At 44.5% G+C, this 17,200-nt stretch overlaps 1 pseudogene; it reads right to left on the reverse strand.

The window, feature by feature from the left end:
* Positions 1-1,506: 1,506 nt before the first annotated feature.
* Positions 1,507-3,326, reverse strand: LOC138515173 (double-strand-break repair protein rad21 homolog; annotated as a pseudogene).
* Positions 3,327-17,200: the final 13,874 nt, after the last annotated feature.

Genomic DNA, 17,200 nt, shown 5'->3' on the forward strand with positions numbered 1-17,200 from the left:
AAACTGGAATGAGCCAATCACCAAAAAATGCAGAAGAGTGAGCACCTTTTGCAAGGGGCTCAATGCTTGGCAGCACATAGTGGGTGATGCGAGTTGATCTTCCCACTCTGTGATGAGGTCTAGGATGATATGGGGGTGCGGGAACCTATGCCTGCCATAGACCTGGTTGTCAGGCAACCAAAAAAGCTGGTCCTTGGGTGGAAGATCCAGGCCCTGGCCAACCTCCTCCTCCTCCGGTGTCCCATCATGACTGCTGAAACAAATGGTGCATTCATTGTGGCTGAATATGTGCATTTGGTGATCGTTTGTGCATTTTATGCATTTGTTAGTGTGCGCATTGACGTTTACGCCTGCTATCACGCAGCATAGGTGTTTCTGAATTTGCATGTGCTTTTTCCTGCGCCGCCGTTCCCTGTTCAATTCCATGAATACATTTGTTTTGCATGCGTATTGGCGATGCGATTGTTTGATGGTGGAATGTCCCTTGTAACGCCCACATTTTGGCTTGTTCTTCCTCATTTCATGTGTTCCGTCCCCTTTTTAGTTGGCTGTAAAGGCCCGGCCGACCCTTCCCCTGGAGCATCGTGCAACTTGTTTGTCAAGTCGCCGTGACGTGTTGGACCAGCACAGAGTCCTGTGTAAACCCTGCACATTGCCCCATTTGCAACAAGTCCTGTTTTTTCAGCACAGATTATTCAATGAATCAGGCCCACAGTGTCTGATTTACTAGTCATTAGAACATGTTGGGCCTGATTCACAGCATGGTTTGCAATTGGATTTCCCCATGGAAAATTGCTTTGTGAAACAGGTGTGTTGTCTTTGCAGGCATTGTTGGAATTGAAATGATATTATGCCACCAATCGCAGTATTTGAATGTGTGTTGGCCTACGCCAAGTTGTCTAAAATATCATGTAAATAGACTCCGCGGTAAGGTCTTGACCTTAACGAAAAATTGTGTAAGTCGCCATCTTGGATTTAGCCGCCATTTTAGGTTCTCTTGTAATGTGGAAGTCACCCTGAACATCAAAATGGAGGCCGAATGACATTCTGAGTGAGATTCTGGCCGTTGTGACCTCCGCACACATGAATAAGTAATATGCCTGCAGGCCACTTGTCGGGGTCGCGAACTGAGACCTTGTCCTATCCCTGACCTATGTGTAAATGAACAACTGTATCAGCGGAACTGATCAAAATGCATACATTATGGGATTGACCTGGCAAGGAACCCTAGGCCTGGTCCCGAGAATGGTTAACCCGCGAGGGGGTTGGCCAGGGCTGAATGAAGAATATAAAAGCCCAAGTATTCCAATGTACGGTCTCTCTACTAATGCATCGAACCTTCGTTGAAGTTCGTTACGTTACTCTGAGAGCCGAATAGCTATCCGTTTGTCAATTGACTTTTTGATAACTGTTGTAGCTTTTAAATAAAGCACTTTGTATGTCCTTTGTAACCTGTGTTGGTGTGTTTCCTTGGGGCTTCCCAGCCTCATATCAATTTCTTTGTTTTCACAGCATGAGTGCCTTCAGTTTTGTAATCCAGGTAAAGACACTGACACACAATAGTTCAACAGGATCTACAGAATCTGGACTGTCTGGGCCACCCACATCGTTATCATCATCCATATCATCCTCATGAGCTCGCTGTCTGGCATCAGAATTTCTCCTTCTGCAATTGGGGGTGGAGGGTCAACAAAGATCCCTCCGCCATCATTACTTAGAAGTTTGTCATTAAGTATTTCTCCATCCTTTCCTTCAGCAAAGTTGTCATCTTTGTAATGGTCTTCAAATTCAAGATGGTTACTCTTCTTGTTGATCTGACTAGTGCTCGGCTCAGGTTCTAATAAGAGGTTGGATGCACTAGCGCTCACCAACATGTCATCTTCAAAGGCACCATCTTCTCTCATCATTTCCCGATCATCCATGCCAAAATCACCAAAGTCATTATCATGAAGGATATTTATATTTGCCACTTCTTCACACATTGTAATCTCTTCCACTCTGCTCTGATTTAAGCTGAACTGTGGAGCCACATCAACGTCATCTAGATTAGGAAGGGGCTGGTCAAAATCATGAAACTCTTCAGGCAATGTGATGGCATTATAGGCAGCTTCTCGATTTTCCCCTGGTAGATCAACAACACCTGGATGAAAAGCCATCTTGATTTTAATTTGTATTTTATTTATTTGAAGAGCGCACCAGGCCCACAGGAATCATGGTGCTTAAACTTGCAGAACACAGTTGCAAATACATACAGTAGCGAGTGAACTTGGCTCAACCTATTTATAAAAACATACAGACTTGAGCCAATTAACAATGAAGACATCATAAGTTAAATACAAGGTAAAATGTACAATAAGACAGTAAGGCCAGTGATCTCTAGCTCAAAGCTGGGGACCACAGTCCGTATCAGAGATGGCAGGAGAGTAAATCAGGTTCGTGCGAAGAGCCATGATTTGATTTTGTACTTGAAGGAATGGAAAGAAGGCACAGATCTAATGACAGTGGGGAGTGAGTTCCAGAGCATAGAAGCCAAGGCAAGGAAGCTCACACCCCCAGCATTTTGAAGTTTGAATCTGGGCAGGGATAGGCTGTCTATCTGGGCTGCTCTCAGAGGCTGGGTAGTAGTGTGGAGAGTAAGGCGGTTGGATAGGTAGAGGGGGGCCTTGTTGGCCAAGCACTTGTGTGTCAGGGCAAGGATTTTCAGTGAAATTCTATGCTTGACAGGAAGCCAATGTAGATTGGTTCTGAAGTCAGAGATATGTTGGTTTCTAGGAATATTTAATGCCGCTCTGATGGCATTGTTCTGAGTAATTTGCAATTTGTTAAGGTTGGACTGGCTAGTCCCCAGGTAGAGGGCACTACAATAGTCTATCTTAGACATGATGACAGTTCTAGCCAGAGTGATACTATTGGGAGTGGTCAGAAATGGTCTACAAGCCATAACACTTTTGCAAGTGTAAGCCGACGCTGACCTAACTGCGTTAGTTTGTCTTGTCAAGGAAAGTGTAGAGTCGAGATAGATGCCTAGTGTTTATGTATCCTTGGAGACCTTAATGACATTGCTGTCAATGATGAAAGACTTATGAAGGCTTCATTGCAATCTGCAAGAAGATATTTTGCCTTTCTGTCATAGATTCGTACTACTCCCACCCAATAAGAGATGTCCGAAGAGCCATCTTCACCTTGGGAGAAATAATACTTTCAACGCTGCTCTACAAATGACATTCAAATACATGGGACTTGGTTAGCTTTTTATCCCAGTGGGCCGCTAGCCAGATTTTCGCTAGCGGCCCTCGCTTGCTCAGGACAACGTGGGCGTATAACATTCTCCCAGCAGCCGAATAAACACGAGGAAAACCATATTCCCTGTCAATCACCCCTCGGAAACGAAATGTAAAGAAATAAAACAATCTAGTGACACTAGAGCAGTGTGCGCGCTTCCCCCACCGCACTCACTCAGACTTAGAGTCACTACAGCAAACAAGATGGCGGGCGCACCGATACACAATTCATCTATGGACTGGAGATACTGCACTTTATTAGCCGAAAACCCCCCAGATATCTCAGTTTTATACATTTTCTATATTGAATACTAAAAAAAAAATCTAATGTATTATGACTCAGTATTTCAACCTGCTGTCTGACATTTACAACAAAGATACCAAGCAAAGTAATACAAGAAGAAAATATGCACTGTGATAGAAAACAAAATAATTGATGACACTTTCCAAAGGATCACATGAACAGTGCTGATCCACTGCAATTTGTTTTATACTGAGATTTGCTTTCTAAAAGGTGGCTTTTTCTTCTGTATGTTGTTTTTGTATTGATTGCCTGGCAATTACAACGTGTGGGTATTATTTCATACCTATCCTCATTGATTCTTCTCTCAGAACGGAATGTCCTAAAACCGTGTTCAAACATCACTTACATTGTATTCGTTTGATGACATTGTTTTTTGTTATGTGAAGGGGATCTTTAACTGTGGCTCACACAGTCAATTGACAACATTGCTGTTGTTGAGGGAATGTGTTTTTTCTACAAATGTAGTGGCATACCCTTTTGAGAGCTGCATGGTGCAAGTTGCAAAACACGCGGATTGCATTATTTATGATGAATCCTTGTCAGAACGTGATTACCATAGACGGATCGGTTGCCCTTACTTTCACTGACACTCTCACATTGATGAGCATGAATTTGCTGCATCTTCCTAGAGCTGGAACAGTGACGGAAGCTATCAAATTACTCACTCTGTCATCCGGCACGTGCGCAATACATTCCACAGATAATGTCTCCAACATCATGTGAAGCAACTTGATCTTAGTGAGTGTTCTCTGAAATGTTCACTTTCACCAACGTTCATACACTTCTGTCCCTTTGGTTACTTCCAAACCTGTATCCTCATGTTAAAGTCAGGGGGCTGCAACTTGTGGCTTCCCAGTTGTTTTGGACTATGACCCCCCCTCGCACTTACACCCAACGCGGCCCCAGCCCGTGTAGCACTCACCACACGACTCACTTCATCTGTTGCTCATCCACGAGCACGGACACTCCAGCACCTAACTCCTCTGCTCTTTGCTGCACTTGCACTTTCTGAATACTCACAAGGCATAGTAGGTTCATCCTTTTTCCTTTTTCCCTCCACTGTTTTTAATATGTTTGTGTATTTAATGCATTTCACTGCCTTGTTCCCTCCCTTTGCTGTGTGGGCGCTTTGAAAGAGTATGTACTTGCTGTATACGTGCCTAACAAGAGAACAATAAATGCATATATGTATGATCCCTCATATTGGCTATGCTGGCTTGACCAGATGGGAGTTGTAGTCCAAAATATCCTGGCAACAGGTGCTGACCCCAGATAGCTGATTAGAACCAGTGAATATGGGCAAAAGGGTAAGAGCACAACTCAAATCTAGTGTATTTTGACGAGTTTGACCTGGTCGAACAACAAAAAAAAAGGTGTTAACAAATTTGAAGTTGAAAATGTTGTAATCAAGAGGTGAAGGAGGAACGCCTAAAAAGGAAACTGTGTCAGAGGCAGGGCAATTTACTAGCAGGTTTCTGTTTGGTGGTTTGTTTATTCAAGTGCTAGCCTAGACTCACCATGCACATTTTTTTTAAATGTTCTATAAACAAAATAAAAAGGGTCAAAACAATATACAGAACGAGTTAGTGCTGGTAATCGATTTGACTAACTGGCAAACAGAATGCGGCGCTATTCTGGACATAATATGTGAACTGTTTTGTGTTCCATTTTTCATCTCATCCTCAAAACCTCCTTGATTCATTCCAGTAGAATGGCATTCAGAACCACTACTTATTTCACCACACTTCTTTCTGCCTCTTGTTTCTTTCTACAGTCCCCTTTCTATTCTCATAAAGACCATTTCTAGGCTCTGGCTGAATATATGAATAAGGCTCCATAATGAGCTTTGTAGTGCGTTTCCCATACAGAGAACCTCCTTTCTTCACATACGTACCCAAAGTGCCCTCGGAGTTTTCAGGGACAAACCTTTTGTGGGTGTTATTTGTTTGTGGCTGGCAGCCCATCGACCTTCTGGCATGATTCTCATATGATCCAACAGGTCTGTCAGTTACGCTGCTTTGTAGCAAGGAGACGGTTCACTCTTCTTATGTTAAAACGATTGTGATCGACTGACATGTGACATATGACTTTTCACATTGCATGTGACTAAGAGAGCAATTTCTTAAAGCACCGCTCAGGAATTGTGGTGGCTGAATTATGATTAGAAATCAAATCAGTGGAAGCATATTCTTTTAATATAGGTAATGTATACTAGCCAGTACATTCTAAGCCTATCTCATGGGTATCAGGTATTAATATCGCCACATATATGGTCGCCGTGAATAATATCGCCGGGAAAATGTCGTGGCCATATTATTTGGGTGACCATATATGTGGCGATAGGGGCAAAAAACAAAAAAAAACATTTAAAAAAAAAATTTAAAAAATTGGGGGTTGCAGGGTGTCCCCCGCATGTTCTATGCAATAATGTCGCCACAAAAACGACCATTTTTCGGCAATATTTTTGCATGCCGATATTTTTGTGGCAACATTATTACATGGAACCATCTCATGCCCTCAAATCACACTTCCTCTCCTTTGAGTCTGGTACACAGTCTTAATAACAAATCTGACAGAACACGGACATTCATACTATCAAGCGGTTGGCTTCAGGAAGAGACACAAATCTTTCCCCACAAACCCACTTTCCAGCAAATTTACATGAAGAAAGAGTCAGTCACATTCACAGTTGACTGACCGATTGAATACTTTTCACATCTTCTGCAAACCTGTGCGAACCCCTTAACATTTGTCCTCGGATATTTGCGGATCATTAATCCATTCTTTTCGTGCCCTGTGCATATATGAAGCACCCCTTTTCTCCAATGTGCTCATTGCTCACCATGCCTCCCACACAGCACCCCAATCTGTAAATGTTGTTCTCTCCATGTTCTGCCTAACAGCGCTGGAAATAGAACCAATGTTCGACATTCTCCACTGTTGTGCAGGGGCTTGACAGTCCCCAACAGTTCATTGAGGCATGATTTAAGATTCCGTAGAGGACAGAAACAACCTGCCCTTCCTCATAGGTTCCTAATTGTCTTCTCGAGGGTGACCCTCTCTGGGAAAAGCTTGAATGTTTACACTGATTAGAACCACCCAAAGACAGGGTGGTTTGGTTATCCATGAACTAGTCTACTAAGCCCCAAAAATCTGAGAGTGGCAAAGTATGCTCAATTCCTTTGGTTGCAACTTCCTCCCCTTGCCGTCTTCTATGGTGCAGTCATTATTAATATGTCAGAGAGTAGATGGGTCCTCCTGTAGCCTTATTAGTCCAGTGAACCAAAATGAAGTCCTCAGATATAACACCATTTGCTGATACACTTGCTCAGCGATCATTATACAGGACTCCCAATGGTGTCCAAAGTTAGGCATTATGCTTGATGGAAAGCCTGAGTCTATTCCAATATTCACTTTTATGAATAATTTTCAGAGACACAAAATAGTTTTACAAAGCCTTTGGTTTATGTTTATTCACTATCATTCTGATCTGGCAGTCTGTTCGGGGGGAAATATGTATGCACTAATAGAAGCATCTAATAGAAGGCAGTAGCATGATGACATTACAAGTGGCAGTACAGTGGTTGCAAGACAGTAGCAAGGCGGTAGCAAGGCGGTAAGGGTTCAATATCACAAGGAGAGTACCCACAGAGCTCTGCTCTCAATGTGTTCTGTCCTCACCCTTTACAGATGTGTACCAATCAATGGGTGGTTCCATGCTCTATCTTTGTTAATGTTAATGGCAATGTTAATGTTAAAGGACATGTGATGTCCGGTTGACAGCTTCAGTTCGGTTATCACCGTTAACCCTGTTTGGTGAGCATGGGTGCGGTTTACTGATCGGTAGACTCCCATTTGCTGTTGTGCAAGACTATGGGCCTCATTACACGGAAGGCGATAATGGTTAACGGCCACCGTTAACGGTAACGGTGACCGTTAACCATTACCGCCTTACTACGAGGTCCCTTAGCGGGTTGGTGCTTTAACGCCTGCTTTTTGCAGGCGTTAAAAACCAACCCGCTAAGGGACCTCGGAGCTAATTACGGCACGGCAAAATTGCGGTGCCGTAATTAGCGCCTTCCCCATTCCCATACAGCCCTATGGGGCAGAAATGGGAATGGGGAAGGGCAATGGCGGAAGGGGGATTTACCGCCCCACCAACCTTGGAATGGGGCGGTAAATCCCCTTTCCGCCAAGGCGGTGCCGGTATTTTACCGGCATGAGCCATGGCGCTAATAGTGCCATGGCTCACCGCCTTCCGTGTAATGAGGCCCTATGTGTGGTTTATTTTGTTGTTGCAATGTAGTGAAGTGCCTGCGGTTTGCTGTGCAAGAAAGTGGTTCTGTTTGTTTAGCATTTGAGAGATCTATGCAGAGAGCTGTGGTTTTAGCGGATGGGTTAGTGGGGTTACCTCGTTGCTTCGGACGTCTGTGTTAGGTGTCTTTGCCAGTGGTGTCTGCTGGAGTGTTCATTGGTGGGTCACTCGCCAGGTTCTGCATTTTGTGAGAGGTTGTGACATGTCTCTGTAACTGTATAGTAACCTGTGGGTGTAAAGGCATCCCCGTTTGTACTGTTGTTCTCAATGCCAGTGCAACATGTCCAATGAAGAAGACTAGCAGTTGGCAAAGGAAAGAATATAGAGGAATTAAGTGATGTGTCAGAATCGGAGAGCTTTAGCAAATTGACATAGCAACATTGATTCAGGCAAAAATAAAACGTGTCTGATAAAACATGCACATACTGCACTAACTTCGACGAGGGACCCTACAGGAAATATCAAACAAATTGAAGAGATGTGAGTCTCAGTGAAAACGAAACAGCAAATAAAGCTAAAGAGACGCAATACAATAAAGTTTGATCAAGCACACGAGCCAAGGAGAACCTGTGATATTGAATGTTAAGAAACTAGAGAAAGCGAGCAAGACAACAGGTAACAACTAAATCTGACAAAATGTTAGCCTTCTCTCACTCTAGGCAGCTGAATCAGCATTTCTCTCACATGCCTGTCTCACTAACAAATGTCTGACACTCTGTGTCTACACATGTATTCGCTTGGTATGCATACTGTTTAGACCTGGTAGTATGAAATATTCCTGTCTGCACTAGATGTATTGATTCATAATGTTTATGGATTGTGTATATTGCTATGATTGTCTGTATCACATTATGATCCATGTACCGTCTGGTGTGCTCAAGGCACCCCCGACCATCTACCAATTGGGTGTTGACCCCTGGTTGTCCGTGGTTGTCCCTTGTGCACTTGGCCAGCCTCCCAGCCACACTGGAGCCCAAGATTCTGTGCAGCCATCTCTTCATGTTTCATCTATGTTTGACCCATTCCTCAACTTCAGTAGGGATCCCAAGGTCGACTGGTATTTTCAGGGTGCGCTGGGATGATCAAGGTTTGCTGGGATACTTCGGGCTGCTGGGTTCCTCAGTAGCTGCTATGTTCCCAAGGGGTGCTGGATCTGAGGGGTCAATCAAGGTGTCAGGCTGGTTTGGGCTGATGGTTTGGGATCTCAGGGTGGAGCACCGGGTCCTAGGGTACTACTGGAGCGGTGAGGCTGAGGTATTTGCTTTGGTTGCAGATGGCAGGAGAAGGGAAGGTTGAAACACTGAGGCTGGACAGGGAAGTTTGGAGAATGGGGGGCAAAGATCCAGCAGAGCTTTGCCTCAGCAGCACGACACTGAAGGAGCTTGATGACCAAGGTTGAGGGGCACTATTTATCTGTCTTTTCACCCTGCACCGATTGTTGACAGTACATTTGCTCTGAAAGGTTGAACTGTGCTTTGAGCCTGAACGTACTGACACTCAAACCAGCTCTGAACATTTTACTGTGCTCAGACCCTGTGCATGTTCTGTCTCTGAAATTGCTATGAAATTTCTATGAAAATCTGATTGTGCTCTGGACTTGAACTGTCCTGAATTCACAGGACTTTCCCTGAACCTGAAGCCACTTTGACCGTCAGAAACTGGACCATTCTGAACTCGATATTGTTCTCTGAAAGCAACGGGTTCCTTGAAACTGATTTGAAAACTGAACTTGAACTACTCTGAATTTTGAATAGTAGGAAGAATTCGAAGAGTACAAACGTGTGTACTGTTAGGAGAGGTTTGTGTCACCACACCACTGGAAGAAGCAGAGCTGCATCTGTTACACTGCGGAACTGAGAGTGCCAGAGCACCACTGCAAGCAAAGGGGAAGAATGTCTGTTCAACACTGTGTCATGCTCGCCCTGTGCCTGTCCATCAGCCTAACGCTGAAAGTATCTGCCACCTACCAAGAGAACACCTTTGTGCAAACCCGTCACTTTGCAGCAAAAGAACTGAACCAAACCAACTGCTGGCCCTGTGCAAACATGCTGACCCACCAAAGGGAAGAATTCCATTTCCTGGCAGTGCCCACCAATGTGTCATTGCTCATGGAACCTTCCAGTGAACCTCTACCTGCCTGCCAAGACACAGCTGTAATGAAAGTGAGGCACCGTACCTCATTCCCAGTATGTTTCACCGAGCAAGGAAAAGAAGGTGCCGAGAACATTGGCACCACCAGACAGTGTAACTGCTCTCTGCACTGGTCACAGGACCACTCTATGATACTCAGGGTGACAAGAAGGAAGAAGGATTGCCGGGAATGACAGTCCCAGGCCAGACGGTCAGAGAAAGATACTCCTGATGACAGAACAACTGCACCAGCAACCACCTGTACTCGCATTGTGAGTTTGTCTACTCTCAATCAGCAACGACCAACAGCACCAAGCCTCTGGACTTCCTGCTACTGACCATGTACTGCAGCATCTGGCGACTGCCTGTGCCTGGATGCCAGCCAGTAGGTATTTAGCTAGACAAAGAAGGTCTCTACTGGGAAAGTGGCAACACTGTTGTGAAAAAGGTGAGGCCACACGGATCCTTTATTTCAAATAACTATTTCTTTCTTCAAATAAGTAACACACATAGAGTGAGAATGCCCCCAGATTCACTCCATCCACTGGTCTCCTTGTCCTCTTCTCAACTGACAACACCACAGGTTCTTTCAGCAAACCTTCTCTCTTGCAACTCGGTACCTCACTCAGAGGATCACACATTCTGAGTACCAAGAAAGAAGACAACCAGAGATGCATTCAGTGCAAGTGGACTATGTACTAAAACATACATGCAACACATCTCCCCCTTCAGCAACCCATAACATATAAACTGAATATTGCTTCAACTTTTCTTTATAATCCTGGCCTTGTTCCAGAATCTTCCATCATCCAGAAACACAGCATACTCATATACTCTCCTGACATTCTGTGATCCCCATAATCTGTTACTTCCCTTCTTGACCACCCCAGGTTTCTCTCACACACACACACACTCCCACTCTAACACACCATATGCCTTCACTCACCTGAGGTCTTCAAACCTCTCCTTCATCACCTGCCCTTTTTTTGCAACAACTTCTCTCAACTTCCTCTCATTCCACTCCACATACCTTGATCTTTCCAGCCAAACGGATGTATGTCCTTTCCTCTGCCTAAGCACTTAAAATGGTAACAAACCCATGGTGGAATGCAGTGCCCACCTGTAGGCACAATCCTTCCTCCTCACCAAACCCTTCTATCCCATTCCACCAGCTGATGGCATTCTAACCGCCTCCTTCAATGTGTGGTTACATCTTTCAAATGATCTATTGGTCTTGGGATGGTACAGTGATGTTTTATGTTACATCACCCCAATCCTTTCCTGATATAACTCCATCATTCTGGATGTTAATCAGACTTTACTATCTGTCAGTAGTTTCCGTGGGTAACCCTCTCTCTGGAATATGCCATGAAGAAAGTTAATAACTGCATATGTGTCTGCTTCTAACACTATCTCTACTTACAGCCATTTAGAATAGAGATCCATAAGCGCAATTACATGCTTTTTTCTTCCTCTCTCTCCCTGAATGGGCCCAAGAATATCCATTGCCACAAACTACCAAGTCATGCTTGCCCTTGCACTCCACCTTTGCTTTAAATTCTCCTATTATCTCTATGCGAGAGCCACCATACACATTCACCTTAACCAACGGTTTCAGCAACTTTGTGCCTTTGACATTTTTCTGCCCTTCTCTCTTAACATGGGGATTGTGACACCATTTATCAAAAGTGGAGCATGTGGTTTTTCACCTCCCTTGACCTTTGTCCCTACTTGTCTTACCGGCCAACTCACACCTTCAGCTCAATCATCGCTGTCCTCTCCCTTGCTTTCACACTCACCAATTTCCTGCACCCCAGTTTTGGAAAATGTTTTACAACACCTGGCAAAGTGTCCCGCCAGCACAAGCAGTATTGGTGGCAAAGTGAGAGGTGCTTTCACATCTGAAACACCTCTTCACATACAAGTCCTTTCCCTTTTTGCTATTCGTATAACCATCCATTGCTCTTGGCCTGGCAAACTCCTTCTTTGCCATGACACCTTTCCGGAACGTAATTTTACTTTGATCCACTTTGCTGATAACCATAGCACATAGTTCCTCCCCTTCTCGCGAATCCTTATTTTCCAGTTCATAAACAAAGACTAACATATGCTCCATCTTCATCGCTAAATCAAGCAACTGTGCAAGGGTCGGATCCATTTTGGTCCATATCTGGTCACGAAAGTTATGTTCCCTAACCTTTACCGTAAATTGATCTTGTAGGTGCTGCTCATAGGATGCTCCAAAGTTGCATCTGTGAGCAAGTTCCCTTAGACCAGTAATAAACTCCCTGATTGTCTTGTCGTTTGCTTGGACTTTGTTTCAAGGAGTATGTCTATTTTCCTTAAAATGACTTCATATGCATTTAGTAGTTCTCCTCCACCACCTTCTGTTGATGCTCCCCCTAGCGTGGGCTCTTGTAAACTCTCCAAAATGTATCTACCTTCAAAGCCCAAGCAGTGCATGAAGAGAGCGTGTTTGCGGTCAGTGCTGTAAGAGGGTCCATGTATGGCAAGAACATTGGGCCTCATTACACAGAAGGCGGTAAGGGTTAACGGTCACAGGTAATGCTACCGGTGACCGTTAACCCTTACCGCCTTACTACGAGTTCCCTTTGCAGGCCCGACTTTAACGGCTGGTTTTACCAGCCGTTAAAGTAGGGTGCCGCAAAGGGACCTTGGTGCGAATTACGATACCGCAATTTGCGGTACCATTAGCGCCTTCCCCATTCCCATTATGCCCTGTGGGGGATAAAATGGGAATGGGGAAGGGCCTTGGTGAATGGGGAATTACCGCCGCCGCTCACCTTGGAGTAGGGCGGTAATTCCGCAATCCACCAAGGTGGACATGGTAAAATACCGACAGCAACCATGGCGCTAATCCGCCTACCGTGTAATGAGGCCCATAGTCTTGTAAGTCTTCCTTCCAAATATACCATTTAATTAAAGGTGTTCTATGGTTAGTTAGAAATGGTGGGGGTAGGTAGCTCATTTCGATTGTCACTGTCTTCCACTAAAAACAATTAAATAAAGTACCCAATATAATGTGCTGGAATTTTGAAATGTTCCATCCTCGCCCCAAAAATATCCAATATTCGCAGTAACTGTATTCCTATTTTTCTATGTCAGCACTTACTGGGATGAGGAAGCTGCTGGGTGAGTGCTCATCACTTTCCGGATGATGCACAACAAACAAAATTGCGGCCACGCTGTGTGACGCAAGCAGGTCCTTTACTCTGCACCCTGATGTCACAGCAACATCCTTTCCTTTGCCCTCGGTGAGATAGCGAGATTTCTATCACTTGCTTGGGCCACTGGGTCACTGGGTGCATAAACTCATCCTGAACTCGCACCTTGGTAGTTTACAGGCTTTTAACCATGTACCCCCACAGTGACAGTCCGTTCCATGTAGCCAGATTACACCCCCCGCGTTTCCATAGTTCCAGCTCTTCTTGTAGGGCTCTGCCCTGTATCTCCATTAGTACAGGGACTCCTCGTAGAGCCACTTGTCCTGTAAATCCCAGTATAAACTCTCCTTTCTTTTAATAGTGTATTGCTGGAGTGGAACACACTGTTCCTTGATCTGTGAATGTAATCGTCATGTTAAGTTTCGTCATTAAATCTCTACCCAGAATGTTAACTGGTGTTTGTTGTGAATGCAACAAAGGGGCAGACATGTCACAATTCATTGTAAAAACAGGTAATTTGTCAGTAAAAAGAATTACATTTGTAGTTGCAGAGAACCCTTGAGCATCCATGGCAATACCTGACATTGGGTACTGTCCCTATCTGATGCAAGAGCCAGTCAACCCAGTGTTGTCAAGAAAAGAAAAAGATGTGCCTCCTCTCATCACATCAACCCTTGGTTCCTCTTGGGGGTCTGGTGTTACTGATAGTACTGAACACATCAAGTCACCCTGTGATCTGTCCTACTGAGGGCACAAATTCATCCCTGTCCCTGTGAAAGGATTGCCTCCTATCAGGGTGACACCCCCTATTCTAGGTATCAGTATGTGCCCTGTGTTCACATTATGTTGTTTCTGCATAGGTGTTTGTTGCAATTTCCCTTGCAGTGGGTGCATTTCCACTGACCCCTGCTGCTGTGCCTGCTACGCTTGCACCACCTGTGTCTGATATGATGAGTGATCTTGGGCATAGCCCTCTTGTGTTTGTGTGCTGTATGGCGGTGGGTGACTTGTCCCCCTCTTGAATTTTGTCAGTTCTGTTGCATGTTTCCTCTGCTTCTATATATACGCACAATATCCCCTGTCATCCCTCAATTCCAACATACTCGCGGTGGCCCTTTGGCAAACCCACCATTATATCCTTCCTGAGTATTCTGACTTCCTCCCTGGGCATTTTGAAACCCACCTTGGGTGTTCTGAAATCCACCTCCTCTTCCTCTAAATCCTCTATCTCTACCTCGTGACCAACACCCATAATCACTTTGATCTACTGGGTATACATTATTCCTCTGTGATGCACAACATTATTTCTTGCGTTCCTACTCCTTCTTCACTTGTCAGAACTGCCTCTTCTATAGCATATTTTGACAACTTCTTCTGAACTATCTTGGCTTCCGCAATCTTTCTGTTCTTCTCATATATCGGCAATGATGCACAATCCTCATCATTTTTGTAAAAAGTTTAATACAATTAAATCAAATTTTAAAAAAATGATGCACAATAGTCAACTCTATCTCAGCCCATGGCTTTGCTTCCATTCCTACTTGTTTCTTCAGTTTTCTCTGTACTTGTTCAGGCAACTCCTGACCCAAAATATGAGAGAATAGCGCCACTGTTTTTTTTTTTTATCACGGTTCACGCTTCTCAAGCTGCCATCTCTCTTGAATATCCTGAATGTAAGAAATAGTGTCTTCATCTTCCTTCACTTTAAGTGTCATAATTGCACCCATATCTGACTTATTGGGATACTGTACCCTTATAGCCCTCCAAACATCTGCTCTGCAATTATTACATTATTATTGATTCTCCCCACGCACTACATGACCACACTACATGATCGTATTCGCAAAAGTTCAGGATATGGTGTCGGATCTGGTGTTCTTTCCTTAGGGTGTTCCAGATCTGACCATCCTACGTCCTTATCCAGATGTTGACTTCCCAAGGGAATGCATGTTCCCTCCCCTTCTATCTAATAGCCTGACTATCTTTGTCTGACATTGCTAGACCCCAACTGGTGTGACTATCATCCTCCTCTTCTCTATCTAAATGTAATCTACTTAAAGACAGTGCTCTGCGTTCATCACTAAACATATTTTCCTCCTTGGAATCTCTTTTGACAGTGATGTGTGTCCACCATATTGAATTGTGTCATGTGATCTCATGGTGTGACACAAAGGTGTGCTTTTTGGCTCATTTTATAGAGAAACATTTACTGAAACAAAAATATGTGGTCACCCTACTGTATTATCGATTTCTAGTGAGCTACAATAGTCTGAGATTTAACAGCTAAAAATAAAAAAACATTGCATGGGATTGAGTGTTTTCCAGTGGGCAGTAAAAGGGTTAAGGGACACATCTAGATATATAATCATACAGGAGCTAGGTTTGTTATTGGCTGTCCAATATCAGGTGGACAACGTATGCCTACCTCTTTGATCGTGTCATTTTCAGACAAATCAGAAACACAGTATTTCATTGGTTTCTCAAGCTTTAAGGTCCCTCATTATATGGGCTAATACAATCGGTTGCAAGCTTTTGCCATGTCTGGGACATTGAGATCAATTAGCAGCACGTAAGCCAGGACACATGTGTAGGCAAATAGGACATGAGACAGCCCTACCACCCAATTAGCCCAGCATCTCTCATCACCCATGCCTTCCGCCATGAAATTCTCTTTATAGTTGACCTTGCAGATAATTCTTGTCCTGGGAATGCATAGGAGTAAGGGCACTCGCTATCGTGCCTGGAACTTCAAGTTCAGGCCCTATTTCCATCTTTTACTCATGTGACAAGAGACCATGATTCTGTTTATTCTTCAATCTCTTAAATGTTTCAATCAATTGAAACTTGGCATCTTCTGTTTTCTTTTTTGCACCTTAACGTGAGAGGATTCATCATCCACACACACATTCTTCTTCAGGGTAGATAGCTGACCTCGACTTCTCAGTTCTTGACTTCAGGCCAGACAGCCTTTCCACGTAGCTCCAGTAACCTGCTATTCTACTGCAACACAGCCTTTCATTCTTTCTTAGTGATTTTCTGGCTTATTATTTCATGATACCAATGTCCAGTTTCTATGCAATGGTGGCTCTGTCTGCATTCTATTCACTACTTGTAGCTAGCCTATACGATGACTTGATCTATCTTTCGTTTCAGCGTCTGTACATTCATTAAACTTCTGATTTCTGCAGAACTTTGTTAATGTGTAATTTTCTTATTTTATACTTTAAGGTTCACTCGATTCTTTACTTTGCCATTTGTCCTATAGGATCCATACATTGGGGGTAATTCCGAGGTTGGAGGTAAGTATTGGTTTTTACCGACATGGCGGAAAGAGCGAGTCCGATCTGGTACCACTCCGCTATTTACAGGCTATTCCGACCTCGCAGGCACGAGCTTTCCGCCATGCCGGTAAATCCCCTAGCGGCATACCGCTAAAGGGCCCGTTAAACCCCTTACCGGCATGAAGCGAGACGTTCTTAACAACACCGCCATCGAAGCTTCGCCGTCCGTAATTAGCGGTGACCGTAATTTACGGATACCGTAAATTACGGTCACCGCTAATTAACGGATACGGAAATTACGTCATCGAACAGGAACGGGAAGGAGCGCGGCGGCCATCTTTAAAAACACAATCCATTGCCATCCTCTCCAGGCAGCACCCTTGGGACGAACCTGAACCTCGGAAAAGGCCTACACAACCACCAGCTATGCCCAAAGCACTGAAAAAGTCAGCGGACCGCCTCCGCAAGCAGCGCTTCAGCCTCGAGGAGCTGCAGGCCATGGTGGGCCACCTGGAGGAGCATGCAGACCAGACGTAGTGTTCAGCAGCGACATGCGCAGAGAGGCAGTGGTCCGGAAAAAAAACATATGGGCAGAACTTGCTCAAAGGGTGAGCGCAGTAGGCACCACCCCCCCCACCCTCAGGGACTGCAGCAAGCGGTGGGACGACTTGCAGTTGAGGGTGCGGAGCATCCTTGCAGCCAAC

This window comes from Ambystoma mexicanum, chromosome 6q, assembly GCF_040938575.1.
Source record: "Ambystoma mexicanum isolate Mex_15411 chromosome 6q, UKY_AmexF1_1, whole genome shotgun sequence".
Classification (NCBI taxonomy): domain Eukaryota; kingdom Metazoa; phylum Chordata; class Amphibia; order Caudata; family Ambystomatidae; genus Ambystoma; species Ambystoma mexicanum.